The sequence below is a fragment of the Chroicocephalus ridibundus genome, chromosome 2 (genome assembly GCF_963924245.1).
Source record: "Chroicocephalus ridibundus chromosome 2, bChrRid1.1, whole genome shotgun sequence".
NCBI classification, from domain to species: Eukaryota; Metazoa; Chordata; class Aves; order Charadriiformes; family Laridae; genus Chroicocephalus; species Chroicocephalus ridibundus.
In genome coordinates this window covers 57,455,561-57,471,549 of record NC_086285.1, presented here as the reverse complement: position 1 = coordinate 57,471,549, position 15,989 = coordinate 57,455,561, and the positions used below count along the sequence as shown (strand labels likewise).

The 15,989-nt window shown below is 43.6% G+C and overlaps 1 protein-coding gene across 3 annotated transcripts in view; it reads left to right on the top strand.

Annotated features, from left to right (window-relative positions):
* The first annotated feature begins 1,392 nt into the window (after window positions 1-1,392).
* Window positions 1,393-15,989, top strand: part of GLI3 (GLI family zinc finger 3) — a 213,756-nt gene continuing 199,159 nt past the window's right edge. For 2 of the 3 annotated variants that reach the window (XM_063325609.1, XM_063325607.1), the window contains exon 1: window positions 1,393-1,465. The gene's annotated coding sequence lies outside the window, so the exon portion shown is untranslated. Of the gene's footprint in view, window positions 2,075-15,989 lie in introns of all 3 variants that reach the window. The other variant, XM_063325608.1, reaches the window with a different exon arrangement.

The window sequence follows — 15,989 nt, the reverse complement described above, 5'->3', positions numbered from 1 at the left end:
AGCTTAGGTACCTTGCTAAATCATCTACATCGGTAACAAATCTTTACTTGGCTCTGTTGCAAGCCAGGTTATGAACAAAGGTGCATATGAAGTATTTGACATTGTGATGGCAACAACTTAAATACATATACTTTTCCCAAGAGCCAGCCCCACCTTTTGACTTGATGGAAAATGCTTTTGATAACGTTCATTTATGTTTTCTCAGACTTTTTTCATATCGGGGGAGCAATCTGCGGGAGCAGAAAAAGGCAAGGTGTCTTGTCGGGACGTATAATTTCCCGAAGGATGGACATATTGGAACAAACAAGTTTTGGCATCCTAGTTCCTGTGATTTCTGGACCGCGGTGTGCATTGCTGTGGGAAACCTGCTCACACGGAGCCCGGGGGGGCGGATGGGGATGAGGGGCAGGGCTGGAGGCAGCCAGGAGCCCCGTTTTGCAGGGTGAAGGCCAGAGGAGTCCAGCTGGGCGCTGGGGGGGCTGGCAGGCAGGCTGGGACAGCAGGAGCAGGCGAAGGCACCACCATCACCCTTCCCCTCGCCCAAGCGCTTGCGTTTTTTCCCCGAAAGAGCTATTTTTCAGTGTCACATGGCTTAGGCGAAACTTTCCTTGAAGTCCGTCAGTCAAATCAGCCTGCGGCGCCAGAGCAAACGTGAACCCAGAAGCCGCGCAGCACACCCAGAAAACCCACCCGGAGGGCACGTTTTCTCCCCAAAAGCCCTGATTTTTTGGGGGGGTGCGTGGGGAAGGCCCCGACCCCTCAGGGCGGGAGAAAGGGGGGGTCCAACGCGCCGGGGAACGGGGCTGCGGATGCAGGCTGAGCTGAAGGATGGAGCGGGAGAGGAGGAGGAGAGGGAGGAAGCGCGACCCGAGGCGGAGGGGGGCCGCTCCTGCGGTGGGGGGGGGGGGGCCGCCGTCCCCCAGCGTTGCCTGCCGGCTGTGGGCGGGGTGTCGCCGCCTTCGGGCCGCCGCCAGGGCGGGCCGGGCCGGGCCGGGGGGATGGCGGGGGAGGAGGAGGAGGAGGAGGAAGGGGGGAGCGGGGGTGTCATGCCGAGAGCGCGCGTCGTAGCCCGCCAGGCCGCGGCCCGACCCGCACCCCGGGGCGCAGCCCTCCGCCGCTCCCCCAGGCAGGCGGCCCCGCTTCCCGCCGGGGCCCGGGGCATCCGCGCCCCGGGGCAGCAGCCAGCCGCGTCCCGAACGGGCCCGAGGGAAGGGGGGAAGGAGAGCGGAGCCCCCTCCGCCGCTCACAAGGAAGGGGGGGGGGGGGGGGGAAGTTTAGCGGAGGGTGTTTGAATTAGGACTTATCCCTAAAGAGCCTTTCCCCTGCTCTGATCCAGAGGGCAGCGCTGGGCAGAGGGGGCGGCGGCGAGGAGCCCTACAACATCTGTAAAAACTTGGAGGAGGCGGCGGCGGAGAGGAGTGTGCGAGAGGGAGGAAAGCAGCAAAAGGGACAACTTTTCCGACACGTGAGTATCTCGGCGCGATGTGTTTATTCCCCTCCTTCGGTGCCTGCGCCGAGCCTACACAATGCCGGGCGGCGGCGGCGGGGCTAGGGGGGACAGGCGGGACGGGACGGGACGGAGAGGCTCCCCCCGCCTTTCCCTCCGAAAAGCGTTTGATACCAGGCGGTGGACTTGGTTGTTTTGTGGTTTGTTTTTCTTTTCTTTTTCCTCTCCCCTCTTCTTCTTTTTCTGCTCCCCCCCCCCCCCCGCTCTTTTTGTTGAACCAAATCAGAAATGTCAGTCAGTGCGAGTGAGTCAGAAGGGATCAGATTACAAGATCACTGAAACTGATGTCGGATCCACACACGCACACACACACACACGCAGAGGCGCGGGCTGCTCCCCGCGGGAGGCGAGCAGGGATAAAACAACCACCAACAACACTCGCCGGCCCTCCTCTGCCGCCCCTGTCCCGTGTGTGTGTCCCCCTCCACCACTACCGCCACCAACCCCCCGGGAGAATGCCCGCCGTCCGCGGCGGGGGCCGGCCCCGCTAGCCCCGGCGGGGGCGAGCCGCGGCGGCCCCGGCCCTCGCCCATGGGCAGCGCGGGGGTTCAGCGCCGGCGGCGGCAGGTACGTACCCACTTGGGCGAGAAGTTCTTTTGTTTCCCCCGGACTCTGCTGCGGGGCCACTTTTCTTCTCCTCTCCCAGTCCTCCTTCCCCGCTCCCGGCCCCCTTTCCCGCTTCCCTAACTTGGAGGCGGGGGTGGTGGTGAGGGGGGTGTCTAACCCCTAAAATGGCTGTCAGGGAGCGCGGGAGTTGAGGCTGCGGGGAGAGGCGGAGGGGGGGGTGTGTGGGGGCATTCCCCGCTCCGGGCCGGGCCCGCCCGGTGCTCGGCCGGTCACGTCCCGCGGCGGAGCTGCCGATTTTGCGAGCGGCAGCTGCTCTTTTTTCTTTTTAAATTATTATTATTATTTTTTTTTGTTTGTTTATTTCCACCCTCCTCGTCCCCCTCCTTCCCCGAGCAACTCCCGGGCATTTTCACGCCCGTGAGGCGGCGGGAGGCCGGCCGCAAACTTTGTGAGGGGGGAGAAAGGCGCTGTCACATCTGGAGGGGCGCCCGGCGGAGGGGGGGCGAACAACGGCCGGCGGCGGCGCGGGGGGGGGAAACAACGGCCGCCCCAACGGCCGGGACCGGCCGTTGGGGCGGCCGTTGTATCCCCCCCCCCCCCCGCCGGCGGCTCCCTGAGGGGAAGGGGGAAAGTTGCGGGGCTGCCTGCGCCTTTTTGTGTCCGTGTGTGTGCGTGGGGCGCCGCTCCTCTCGCCGCCGCCGCCGTTGGCAGCGGGTCAAGTTGGGGAGGCGGGCGGCCGGCGGCGGGCCGGGCCGAGGCGGGAGGAGCGGGACGGCTGCCGGCGGCGGGGAAGGGGTGGGTGGGTGGGTGGGTGGGGGTGTGGGGGTGTGTGTGAGGGAAGGGGGGGGGGGGGACGGACGACGACGCCCCCGGGGGGAACTCCGTCCCCGCATAGGCGCAAGTTGGAAGAGGGTCCGAGGAGAGCCGGATCCTCGGCGGTTTTTTAATTAGCCCGTAAAGTCGGGGTGTTGACACACAACTCCTTGCGGCGGCTCCGGACGGGCTGGCCGGCGCTCAGCCGCCACTGCTCGCTCCCAAATCCTCGCACCACGTGAAGAGAAAAGGTAAAAGGAAATCCCCCCCTTCTCCCCCCTCCTCCCCACTTCCCACCTCACCCCCCAAATTTTCTTTTTTAACCCTCTGGTGCGTAGTTTTGATCCGGTCCTGTGTGTACGGTGTGCGTGGCCTTCTGCCAGTTCGTATGTAGATATATTTATGTAAAACATTTTCTCTCAGCTCCTTGCCAGCTGTTCCACATTTTCCAGCTGCCACTTCAGTTTGAAATGATGGACTGTACGGATCTCAAAGAGCCTTTTAGTCAAAGGTAGGGATAGCTGTCCGCTTGATATACAGTGTCACGTTTTTAGAGGGTACTTCACTAAAGGAGTATTAGGTAGCAACCCACAGCCATCGCAACCTCATCGCCGTGTCACCACCGCTACTTCCCGCTTGATTTTCAAGGCTCAATAAACGTGATTTTTTAAGCTTCAGCGTGCAGACTTCATTTCTTTTGTGTGTGCTACGGAAAAACTTGGAAGCGAAATTTTTCAGAGGCCTTGAGATCTGTGGCTGATTAAATCAACATAAACATTTTTAAGAAGGCATGGCTGCCCCTCTTTCTGTGCGTGATGTAGGTATCTGTTTTGAAACCATTTAAGTCGGCAGAATACTGAGAAATCACTAAGTTTCTCTGTGCTACAGAATTGTTTTTGATGCGTTCAACGAGATTATGGATTGAAATCTGCAAGAACTGGCCTTAAGTAGTTTGAATATTTGTGCAATTGCATTGTAATTTGGAAAGGTGCCTCACTGATTGATTCCTATAATTATTTCATTTAGGTCCTTTATTAAAAATTAATAATGATCTGACAGTTTCTTAATTACATATGTCATGATTATTTTGAAGGAAGACAAATGCAGTGTTTTAAAAGTAAAGTAACCTTAAAATGTAAAAATTGCCGTGTTCACACCATGCGTTACAGTTGAGGAAATACATATTAAAAGTAATGGTGAATGAGTTTAACAGTGTAAACTGTAGGCAGCCTCCTGAGAGTTTGTTTATATAATGAAGGTTTGGGTTTAACTAGCTAGTATGTAAATACTTACAGTTTGGTGTATAGCCCAATTCTAAAAACATAAATAATAGTAACTATGAGAGAAGGCTATTTTAAGGAGGGAGATTATTTCTTTAAAAGCAGGATTATGGGATTTTGAATGAGTAAGAAAAGGACACCCTCAGTGCACATATATATTCTTCTAAGCAGAAGTGGAAGTAAAACTATGTATTGAGGTGCCTAAATGAATGCACTCTTGCATTCCGATAACTGCACATGGTTTTCACTAGGACATGCTGTTTTCCAAAGCATTTCTGCAGAAGTGCTACAAAACAAAGACATCACCTGCATTTTCCTGCTTAAGTGGAGTAATGTTTTTGGCTTGAGAAGACGTGCAGTGGCCAAGGCAGCGTTTACTACTATAAGAAATCTTCAGTTGTGAAAGATATGTTGTGCATTTTCAAACACAAAACCATTTTGTAACTAAGAAATTAAAGTATTGATGGTTATAAATAATTTCTTTTTATTTTGGAATCGGTGTTAGAGAAATACTCAGGTTCTGAGATACCATTCTGATATGTTCATCTTGCAGATTACTTAATTTTTTAACAAGATAAATGCGTGCATATGATACTCTTAAAAGTTTCAGTTACACTTCCTGCCTCGTTTTTGGGAAAGCTATTGCGTTACCTGCACTCTGTAGCCTGTTTGAATTTCATCCTGTGCATTCAAGGAAGGAGTGGCATATTTTTGTGTTGCAGAGTGTTAGTGAAAAGATAGTCATCTTTGCCTGATAAATAAGGAATCTGATGGTTATTAAAGCAGGATTTATTTGGAGTTACGGAAGGAAGCAGTTTAATGATCAGTGTTGCATGCACTCAACTATATGGAGACAGTAATGTACAAAGAAAAAGCAGACTTGAAGGAAAAGTGAATCAATGAGTCATGAAATCCTCAGGAAAACCTTAGTAATGGAATGTTAATGCTTTTAGGCTATAGTAGATTATCGTAAAAGTCAGACTTTTCTTCTTCATGCAATTGTTGTAAATCCCTAGCTAAAGAATACTTTGAAGGCGGCTTTAGTTTTTCTGGCACTCATATTCTGTAGTCATTGTGATTGTTTTGGAAGATTCAAGAAATTTTCTGCCAACTTGCAGTTAGGCAATTAAAATGCTAAAATGGCTACAGAGGAATCTTTTTATTCAACAAAAGGTTCAACTGTAATAATGATTTCAAGTTGTCTTTTAACCATAGGTTTTATAGACGTCCTCCCTTTAGACTTTGTCATTTTTATAAGGGAATTGATTTGTTATACTTTAAAATCAAATAAAATGAGACAGAATAAACAAAAATAGGGCATGGGTGCTGCTGCAAACTTTTCAAGTTCTTTCAGTGCATTTTTCATCTTTACTTTTATTTGATAGGTCTGTGAAATAGAGCTGTAGACTGGCAAAGACTTTAAATGAAATTTCACACTTTGATGATTTTTTTTTAACTTTGATATATTGACAGCAAAAGGAGCTGCAAAGCTTTTATATAACTTGAGCAGTAATGCCAAGCAGCAGTCAAACGTCTCTATGCATTTGTGTTTAACTGCAGAAGAAAAACATGTCCATGGGCAGTAGAGGGTTCTTATCAACTCCCTAATCCCAGATCCCAGCAAACCTTGAGGGCATGCCTCAGATCTTGCTGAAATCATTGTAGACTCTCACAGTTTGCAGATTAAATATGCTATGTGTTCCTGGCTCCAACAACAGTTTTATGAGCTCACTAAGCTTCCTGTTTTAAGATCCTTTTCTGAAGTTTTTAGGAGCTGCTAAAGGCGATGCTGTCTATGGCAAGTGGTACTTGTTAATTTAGAGACACTTTAGATATTTCATTCTGTCTGTAAAAATAGCCAAAATGGCTATTTTCAAATTGGGAGTCGAGTTGCACTGAAAAAAGAACCCCTTTAAAAGACAGATTCTGTTGTTTTAATGTGTTTGTCAGTACACAAGGTTACAAAGTTTATACGAGGCTTGATTTGTTTTATGGGGGCTCGACTTTGACTGGGCCCTTTAAAACGAGACTTTTTCAGTTGTAATTCTAAGCACAATGCAGCTTTTAGTACATAATTTCTGAGCCTCTTTTAACCAATTGTATTTGTAGCAGCTCATTAAACATACCTTTGAAGTTCTCATTCTCCTTTAAGTGTCAAAGAAGGGAAAATGTATTCTGCCAAGAGTGAATTTCAGTGAATCAGGTAGTTAACCCTGGGATTTGTTGACCCTTCTGAACGAATGGTGTCGCACCTCAAATTCTGGGTCCCGGTCTTCTTTTCTAGCTGCTAAATAGTTAACTCTTATGTTTTATTCGCTGTAATCATGTTTATGCATTTGGTATAATAGTTTTAATTAAAAAGGAAAATACTTATTGTCCAACAACATGTGTCACATTATTCCCCAGAGAACTTGAGCCAATTTTGTGCTTAAAGGTTATTCAATGAATGAAATTTTGAAAGCCCATTTGTCAAGGTACTGCACGGGTTTCTGTTAGTTTTCAACCCCCAAATTCATTGTCTGCATGGCCCAGTCATTAGTCATCAGTGTATTAGCGCTGCCTTCAGGCAATGCTGCCCAGCACTTCTTCACACCATTATAGCTCTAAAAGTGTACTCTGCCGACTTGTAGAATTACTGCTCTGATTTCCGCTTGGCTGGCTTTGAGGTAAGTCCCCTCCCTACCTTCCAGCTCACTCTAATCCCTGCTTTCTTTTAAGGCCGCTTTCTGCAGAGATTTAGGGGAAAACTTTCTTAAAGATTGCGCTGGCATCATACTGTGGTTTTGTTGTGGTATTCGCTGTACATATAAATGGTACCTGCTTTACCTTGAAAGTGTATTAAGTTGGCTGCTGATCTGAAGAGTTGGTTTCTCTCTTAAGAACAAAACAAGAAACAAGGCAATACATCGATCTTAAAAATGCCTGCAAGATTATTTAGATTGCAACAAGGGGTGAACTAATTGGGATAGAACGTATTTGTCTTTAAATAGTTGCTGGATGTCAGAACTGATAATATCAGAATCCTCCTGATTGAATCATTTTCTTAGCTGAAGTTTCCACTCTGATGTCAGTTATTTTTTGCGCTGATTACCAAGGCAATCCTTTTTTTCTTTTTTTTTTTTTTTAAATCGTGCTCAAAATACTGTTTTATTTTTTTGATATCTGATATTTAGGTCAGGCTAAAGGATCCAACTAATCTTTTGGTGGTTTAGAGCTGAACCTCCCCCAAATATGTTTGCTACTTCATATGATGCTGTTTTCTTTACATACAAATCTGTTAATGTCAAGAAAATCAGCTACCTGTAAAGAATACTTCATCCAGCTGCTAAGAGAATGAAGCCTTCATTAAATAAGATGTATGAATACCTGAAACTGAATAGTCAGAAACACAGATCAAGTTAGTGTCACTTCAGTACAACATCTGCTGTTCTGAATGGTGTGTATTAAAATGAAATCTTAGCACTACCTATTCTTAACTAACAGGACATGCGGTTTGGTGTGGTTTTGCTTGGCTCTTCAATTCACTGTGGATGTTTTATTCTGGGAAAATAAGACAGCTGCATAATTCTATGATTACACTATTTGAACAGGGATAGTGGATTGTGAAGTAATCTCTACTGCAGCAGTTCAGAGTTGTCCTGTTGTATTTTGTCAAGTTACAAAAATGTGAAGGAATCACGATGCAGTTTTACTGCTACTATGAGACAGGTGTAAAACCTAAAGTAAGTAAACCGTAAAAGCTGAAGATAAAGTTTTATAAAGTACCTTTCACACTTGAAGTTCTTCCATGATATATGGAGCTTTCCTAGCTCTTTTACGTGTTAAAACATCTGTGTTGGGTTAGAACATGAAATTCTGGACGAAGGCATCCCTTACCCTGAGAGTGTGCTGAGGAGGTAAACGGGCTTCCAGGAACGGGACTGGCGATCAAAACATGGCACTTCCGAAAACATTCTACTTGATTCCTTTAATCTTGTTTTAAAATGATGATTGTAAAATACAGAACACAGTCTTTTCTTCTTTCATTTGCATATCATAAGTTGGAAACAGAAGGCACATCTTCGCAATAGATGTATATTAAAAATATTCTTCCTTGAGCTCAGTTCCTGTATAGATTGACATTGATATATAGATCTAGTTTTGATTTTAAGGAAACTTTCATGTGTTGGGATTGATGAGATAAAGCAAAAAGTGTGAAGAAAGTGGTCATGCCATTGGAATTCACGTTTACCTCTGGTGCTCTAAATTAGAATATTTCTGCATTTTTCTCCGGCAGTTGTAGTGACTTCTTATTTCGTGAACTAAATAACTCGTGGTGCAAAGCACACCCATTGCAGATGTTTGTAATTTGCTTTACCAAGCTGTTTGTCGACAAACTGGCAAGAAGGGAAAGAAGAAAACATCCTGTATCGTCACCATAAGTGGTCCTAGTGCTAGTAACAGTATCAGCAGAGGAAGTCATAGGGTATGTTATCAACACAGCAGGTCTTGCTGGTTGTCCTCCTCTCTGCATATTCCTGTCCTTTCAAATCTTGAGCATATGAATGCTCTAATTCAGGTTTCATAAAGCAAGTGTTTTATAGAAGGAAGTCACTGTGCTGTTATTTAAGTTTGTTTTGGATCTAGTGCTGCTGGATTCCTGAAGAAAGATAGGGGCAAAAACTGAATGTAGACTTGGTAGGGAAGCTTGAAGTGTTACTGCTCATTTTAACCTCTTGCTACAAATAGTAAAGTCCACAGGAGATTTTTTTTCCCCCGGTGCTAATTCTTTTACAGCTAATCTTACTTTGACATAATTATTAGAGTTTTTCCTGCTGCAGAGTTTGAAGCACAAGGACATGTAGGGTTGCAAAACAAGCAGTAACACGGTTTCCTCTGAATTTTCTAGCAATACTAGGCAATTTAATTGGCAGGAGTTCTCATTTCTTAAGGGTAAGTGCATTACATTTTTAAACCCACCCCCTTCCCCAAATTATTTACAGATTTGGAGACTTGAAAAATATGTGGCACTTTCTATTTTTTTAAGAAATAACCTTTGCTCTTCCCATTGCCTGTAATTAGGTAGTTTGTAAGAGAGTCAAAATGAGGAATAAAGAACCCCAAGACCATGTGATTAAAATAACAAATGCTTAGAAATAGAGTTCATGACCTGGTTTGTTTGTTTAGTTTTGGTTGTGGGGTTTTGGCTTTTGTTGTGGATTTATTTATTTTTTTTTTACCATTTTAAAGTTCAGTTACTTATTCTAAAGACTCTTGGATAATGAATGGATTATGAATTTTTACCTCAGAGGACACATCATATCTGAAATGTAAAGCCACTAAGATGTGTTGTAAGTTCTGGCTCTGCATCCCTCAGCTTTGTGTTGTATATCCCCAAACAACTTCTGTGAGAGATGGACTGGTTGGATATGGACAGTCTGACCCGAATCCTTCAATGTTTTTATCCATTAAATTCTGTTTACTGGGTAAGAAACTATGAATCACTTCTTTCCTGGCAGAAAGCTGTTTTATTTAGATACAGAGTTTAATCTATTGAAGTGATAGTAAAAACATCTAATTTGGGTTATACTAAACAGCTTTCTAAATCCTGTAACAAAAGTAGAGATAATCTACGAGTATGTGGGTGATGTGTATTAAAAGCAACTGAGGTGCTGCCTCAGTAGAAAGTGACACTTACTGATCCTACTGTTTCTGCGTGTTTTAAACATTTTTCAGAACTTTTGGTAATGTAGTTTTATCTGTAGCAGAAAGATATAAGCAAATGTAATTCCTCTGGAGTCGAGCAATTATTACACTTGATCAGTAGTTCAGTGTATGCCATAGAATAGTTTCTCACTTAGGATCTTAATCACGAGAATGCTAATAGCACTGCTTTGCCTAGCTGATTGCCTTTGTGTTTGTGATCCTGCATTATTGTTGCCACAAGCTATTTAACCTATCAGGAACAGATCAGATCATCATTAACCAGGCTTTAGGTCTAGTTGTTTTTCAGTCTTTATGGGGGGAAGAAATCAAAGGAATGTAAGACAGGAAAAGACAGCAGATAATAATGAATTTGGAAAGATTGTATTAATACATGTGGTGCCCTATAACTTGGGGTATTTTTTAATTTCAAGCAACAAATCCGCCTATCTGATTCTATCAGGTTTTGTCTTTCTTTCTAATTTTTCTTTGCATTTCAAAACAGATTTAGGAGACGTGCAGTTTGCAACTAGCACAATTATAGATTATCCATTTAAATTTAAGTGGAGATAAGTACTGCGAAGTATAAGATATCTTTCGTCCCAACTTACTAGTGTTTTGTTGTGTATTTATATATAGTGGATATAAGACTATTTTGTTTCTCTGTTTATGTCGGTCTTAGTCTTATTGTGACCAGTAGGCTCAACAGGGAAGAATCTAAACAAAATTTGCCCAGGAGTAGTTAATGGGGATTGCAGAACTCTGTTTTAGCTTACAAAGAACATAGAAAAGATAAAACCATTTAAAAAATGTATAGTATTTAGATTAGTTCCTATAGCTATTATAAAAAACAGTGAGATGTACCAGGAGGTTAATGTTACAACTGGAAGATATTTCTTAAAATACCTGAGCACTTGTGTGTTTTTCAGCAAGTACTGTTACGGGTAACTTTGTCAGTGCAGCTTTGCCAGCAGGCTTGATGGAAAGCAATGCTGAAATCTAGGTGGGTTTTGGAAGTTAAATGTACCTGAATCAAGCCTGTATAAATCAGTGTGAAATAGCTCCCGTATAATAGCAGAAGATTGTCTCATATAAATTTTGCATTTGAATGTATCTGAACAAGAGAGATTTTTTTTTTTTTAATCCTTAAATAATCCCAAGGAACGGTGTAACCGGTTTTGATAAAATTGATAAAGGGTCCTTTATGGTTGAGAAGGACTGTAATTTCCTGATTGTTCTTCATGCCTCCCCTTGTGTTTTTCACTTTCATACAGTTGTGCTGTTCAAGATGTATTGTATCCCCAAAGACTGCTTCTAGTAGCGTGGATCAAAGTAGTACCTATGAACACCCTAACTACCCAGAGTCATTTCTGAAAAATTAAACATGCTATGTTTGCTTGCACGCTGATTGGGGCACTCTGGTTGCTGATAGCAATCAGTATGAACTTCCCTACTGCTGATGTAATGATGATGAATGCTGTGACACTGCTATTTCAGACAGCTCTTCTCAGCGGATGCAAACCACTTGTTAATGAATTGAATACAACTACAGCGGCAGCGAATAAAACAGGGAAAGGTTTGTTGGTTTTTTTTTTAAAAAAAACCCAACACATTAAAAGATACCCCATCAAAAAAAAATCTAACAGACAAAGGCAGAAGAAGGTTTAAGTTTGCAAGAAACATAAACCGTCTAACAAGCAAATTGAGAATTTTAGATTCAGATTCCTGACCAAGTGCTTGTACGGAAGCAAGTAGTCTTGTGGAAGTCCGTAAGTCTGTTTGCATGAATATAGATTTGCATGATCTAGTCTTTAAAACTAACTTGCTCAATATAAATGCAATTATTTTAAAAGTAATTCAGAGAGGAAAAGGAGCACAGAGCTGAACATTTCTTGAAAAATCAAAGTGTCTCTTCAGAAAGGGTCATGCTTCCTGCTCTTCCAGGCAGAGGGCTGCTCCGCTGGTTTCGGTTAGTTGGCACTGTGAGTAAATGAACAAAACCACCTTTTTTTCCTCCCCTGTACATTAATATGATTATTTTTACTACTGTGGGGCGCAGTTTTAGGACCAGCATACATAGGGACCGGAAATTATATCATTTAGAATTGCTTGAAAGAATTTTCTTGTTTGAAATACTTTTCCAACATATTGCCATTTGTTGACACTCAGCTTAAAAGAGACAGTTTTACTGATTTAACTAATTCATTCCAGTAGCTTGTTCCTAAAATTCCTCCAATTTAATATGCAATTGGTGAAAGTTTACATTTATGATGTAAAAAGAAGAGACACACCTGCAGGCAGGTTGCTGTTTTGAGAGGGATTAGGTTTAAAATAGGGATCTGGAATTAATTGTGCAGTGGGTTCAGGCTTTAGGGAAATTACAAAGGGTTCAAGCATGGTTGAATGGGAAAAAGCCATGAATGTTTGCTTTCAGGAAGGAATGTTTATCCCTCTATTTACCTATGAAAGTTCAGGCTTTTGCCCATATACTGTTATAGCATTTTCTTGCCATTCATATGCACATGGAGATGTTGGATAGCTGGTAGAAGCTAGCTTTCTGGTTTTTTGAAAACAGAGCTCCTTGCTGCAGAATAGATATATATTGTCTCAGGCCCGGGGGCAGGAACAGAGAAGTCACTGACCCACAAGCTGGGGAGAGCCATGAACACCATCGTATAAACCACTTCGTATTTTAATGTGAAGATGACTGTCAGGCTGGCTGATTTTTAGAATGCTTTTTGATAGGGATTAGCAGCCAATGGAAAGAAATCTTCACATTGTCCTGGACATTTTTTTTTTTTTTGGTAGACTGCAATTCTCATATTTCATTACAATTTCTGAGAGAAGATAAAAATCACAGCCAAAATTAAGGAGAATGATTCTAGAAGACATGTGTGTCTGGTTTGCATTTTCAACTTTGGCTTTAGTTGTTCTTCATGGAAAAAAAAGATTTTTGGGGCACCATACTGATTTCCAGTTGACTGCTTCCCTATCGGGCACGCTTGGCAAAATATACCGAAACACATACCTCTAATTATTAGTCCTGCCATTTCTCCTGACTTTCCTTACTCTCCCAGCCATTTGTATCACCACGTAGTTGATAGGGCACTGGAGTGCAACTGGAGCTGCTGGAATTCCTGCAGACGCCCTTGCCATACATGCGTGGGTTGGGAGCAGGAGGAAGGAAGGCACGGGGAGGAAACGTCTGCAGCGCTGGGGCCATCGGCTCATGGTGCAGGGTGTAGAGCCAAGTAAGAAAGTTTACTCTTGCGGTGTTCCCCCTTCCATGCTGACATGAATAAAAGCAGCCTTCTGTGTGTAAACTAAGCAGACATGAACCAGAACAGGTACCAAGAGCAGATGTTTATATTAGCTCATGGCCAGTTCTGCAATTTTCTGACCAAAAATTCACTTCAAGCTGCTACCTCAGGCCTCTGTTCTCTACCAGTGTCCACACTAGGTAGCATAAAACAGGAAAGTGGTAGAAAGTGGTGGGAAATGTGGAATTATATCTCCTGGTCTTCCCTCCATTAAAAAAAAACAGTGCCAAAACACCAGAAAAATCGCATCAGTAGGCTGTTGGGGAAAGAAAAACATAGCCAAGAGAATGGATGGATTCCAGTTTGAGCAGCCACTGTTGTTCTTGAATGGCAGATGATCCAAAGATGCTTTTTAGGAGATTAAAGCTGTGTTAACTCCTTACAGTACCTTTGTCTCCTTCTTTTCTGAGCAGTGGGTAGGATCAGATTGTAATGGAAATACTATCCTGTCTATGGTGGAGAGGGGAAGGAGGTGGAGATAAGTGAGGGCACCTTGCTTATATCTGCACAGACATCTGCACGGCAGGAGTTGGTGGAACCACTGTAGATACCTGTCATCGTTTTTGTGACCTTTGCCCAAATGTTTCATGCCACTCTGCTGGCCTTGTGAAATGGGGGCAAAGTATGTGGCTTCTTCCTTTCTAGTTGAGTAGGGAGCATAATTGTTTCCTTTCATGTCTTTTAGCCAAAAGAAACAGGCTTGTGAGCCGAGAACAGAAGAAAATGGGGGGAAAATTCTGCAGCTTCCCCCCCCCCCCAAGCTCACACAGTCAAACTCTTTGATGTAAATGAAGGTGCCGCCTGAATAGCAGACTTGGCCCTTAAAAGCCAAAACAGAAGAAAAATAACCACAACTGAAAATGTATAGCTTTTTAAATTCCCTCAGAGACAGCATAGAAAGTTATTCTTTTTAGAGAATATTAAATAACTCAACAGAGGGTACTCTGAACACAAGAAGGTACATTGAAGGACTTGCTCACGCAGTGGCCGGAGGCTGGGTAGAGGCAGATTTTGCTATTTATGTGGCCAAGGCTCTACAGAGAAAACAAGCATGTTGTGGTCAGTGTGGGGTGAACAGCTTGGCAGCATCCCCCAATTTCTGCCAATGCAAGGGACTGAAAAACCTGATATATATGATAACTGACCAAAGCTGTGGGTGCTCTTGCATGAGGTGTGCAAGGGTAAAGCGGGGGCAAAGCATATGAGAAATTTGGAACAATACTTTTACCAAGCTGGTACAAGACCTCTCCACAAGGAGATTTGTGCAGTGCTGGGTACCAGTGAGGGCTATTGCAAGTTGCGTATTGTTAGATCTCTCCTGCTTCCTATTTGAAGACGCTTGACATTCCCCTTCATGTTCTGGTAGGAAGTTGTTTCACAGATCACAATAATATTTATAGCACTTACACAGGTAGAGCTTGAAAGTACTCTTAGAAGTGCTCTGCCATGGCAGGCAGAGCTTTGTTATTCTGTTTTTTTAGCAAGAAAAGATCTCAAGGGAGGAAAAATGCCTTGACGAAGGTTAGACCAGTAGGTTGGTGGCAGAGAGTCTCTGACATCTAGTCCAGTTCCCTGGCTGTGCTGCCTAGCTAAATAATGATTCATTTAGTGATTGGGCTCTTCTTTGATCCCTACTGTATAACAATGAGGCTTTGGAGTGTTTTATTGTGCTATTAAAAAGAACTCCTACTAGGGAGGTGGGAAGGGGAAGGTTTACTAGACAGCTGTGTTTGTGATGAATTGGCTTTGTAGCCTTTTTGGGGTTTGTTTTTTTGGTTGGGTTTTTTTTTTTTTTGGACTGTCAGAATTGGGGAAACAGGTTGCTAATGTAATTACACTTCATTATAGTTTACTTTGTGGCTTGTTTTGAAGGCTTTGGTTTTTTAATTCATTTAAATGTTGTTCTAGAACAGTGCAACTTCCTTCCGTTTCAGACCCCCTTTAGCTAATGACTGCAGTGCTGTTTAGAACTGAAAACACTCTGTTACTTTGTTGTTGTTGTTGCATAGGATCGTGTTCAAACTACCAAAGCACCCCGGTACTTCGGTTGTTAAGCATGGTATGTGCTGAATATTGATAGTTTGTGTAAAGCTTACCTGGACAGACTGGCGTGCGTCAAGTTAAGCTGCAGACCAGCGCTTGGAAATGCTTGTATTCTTCACAGCCCAAAATCCCTGCAGTCTCAGGGCCTGGTGTGGATACACTGCTGCACAAGCAGTGTTACCCTTTCAGAAGTTTGTGGGCTTCTTGGGTTTATGTCAGGAATGTCAAGGCTCTGAGAATAAGGAGAAGTGATATGCGGGCTATAAAATGAATGTATCACCGGAGATGACACTGAGAACAGCCAGGAAAGGCAGAATAACCAGACACACACCTCTGCGGAGTTTTCCATTTTCAGCATTTTTGTGCAAAAGAAAGTGATCTCATTATCTGCCGCTAGCAATAATATTTGCCTTTCTCTGTGGTTTTCAGGGTGTTACTCCAATGCACTTTTGTTTGAGTTAGATTTCTGAACAAACAGAGTGAGAGATGTTTACACGAGTAGGACAAGGTGTAGAGATAGACAGGATAATTCTTGCTGCAGTGTGTTCGGATAGTGTGAATGTTGAAATTTAAATATTTGTCTTCTACAGTCAACATGAAGGTCTGTATTCATTTCTTTTGCATTGTTCCAAAGTGCTCTGGACATAGGAGAAAAATACTGGCTTTTTTCCCTGGGTCCATTGAAACCCTACAGGCTTCAGAAAAATGGACCTACCCATCAAGCAGCATAGTAGTTTGTGATGCTGATTCTCTTTAAAGGCAAACATACTTAATTTT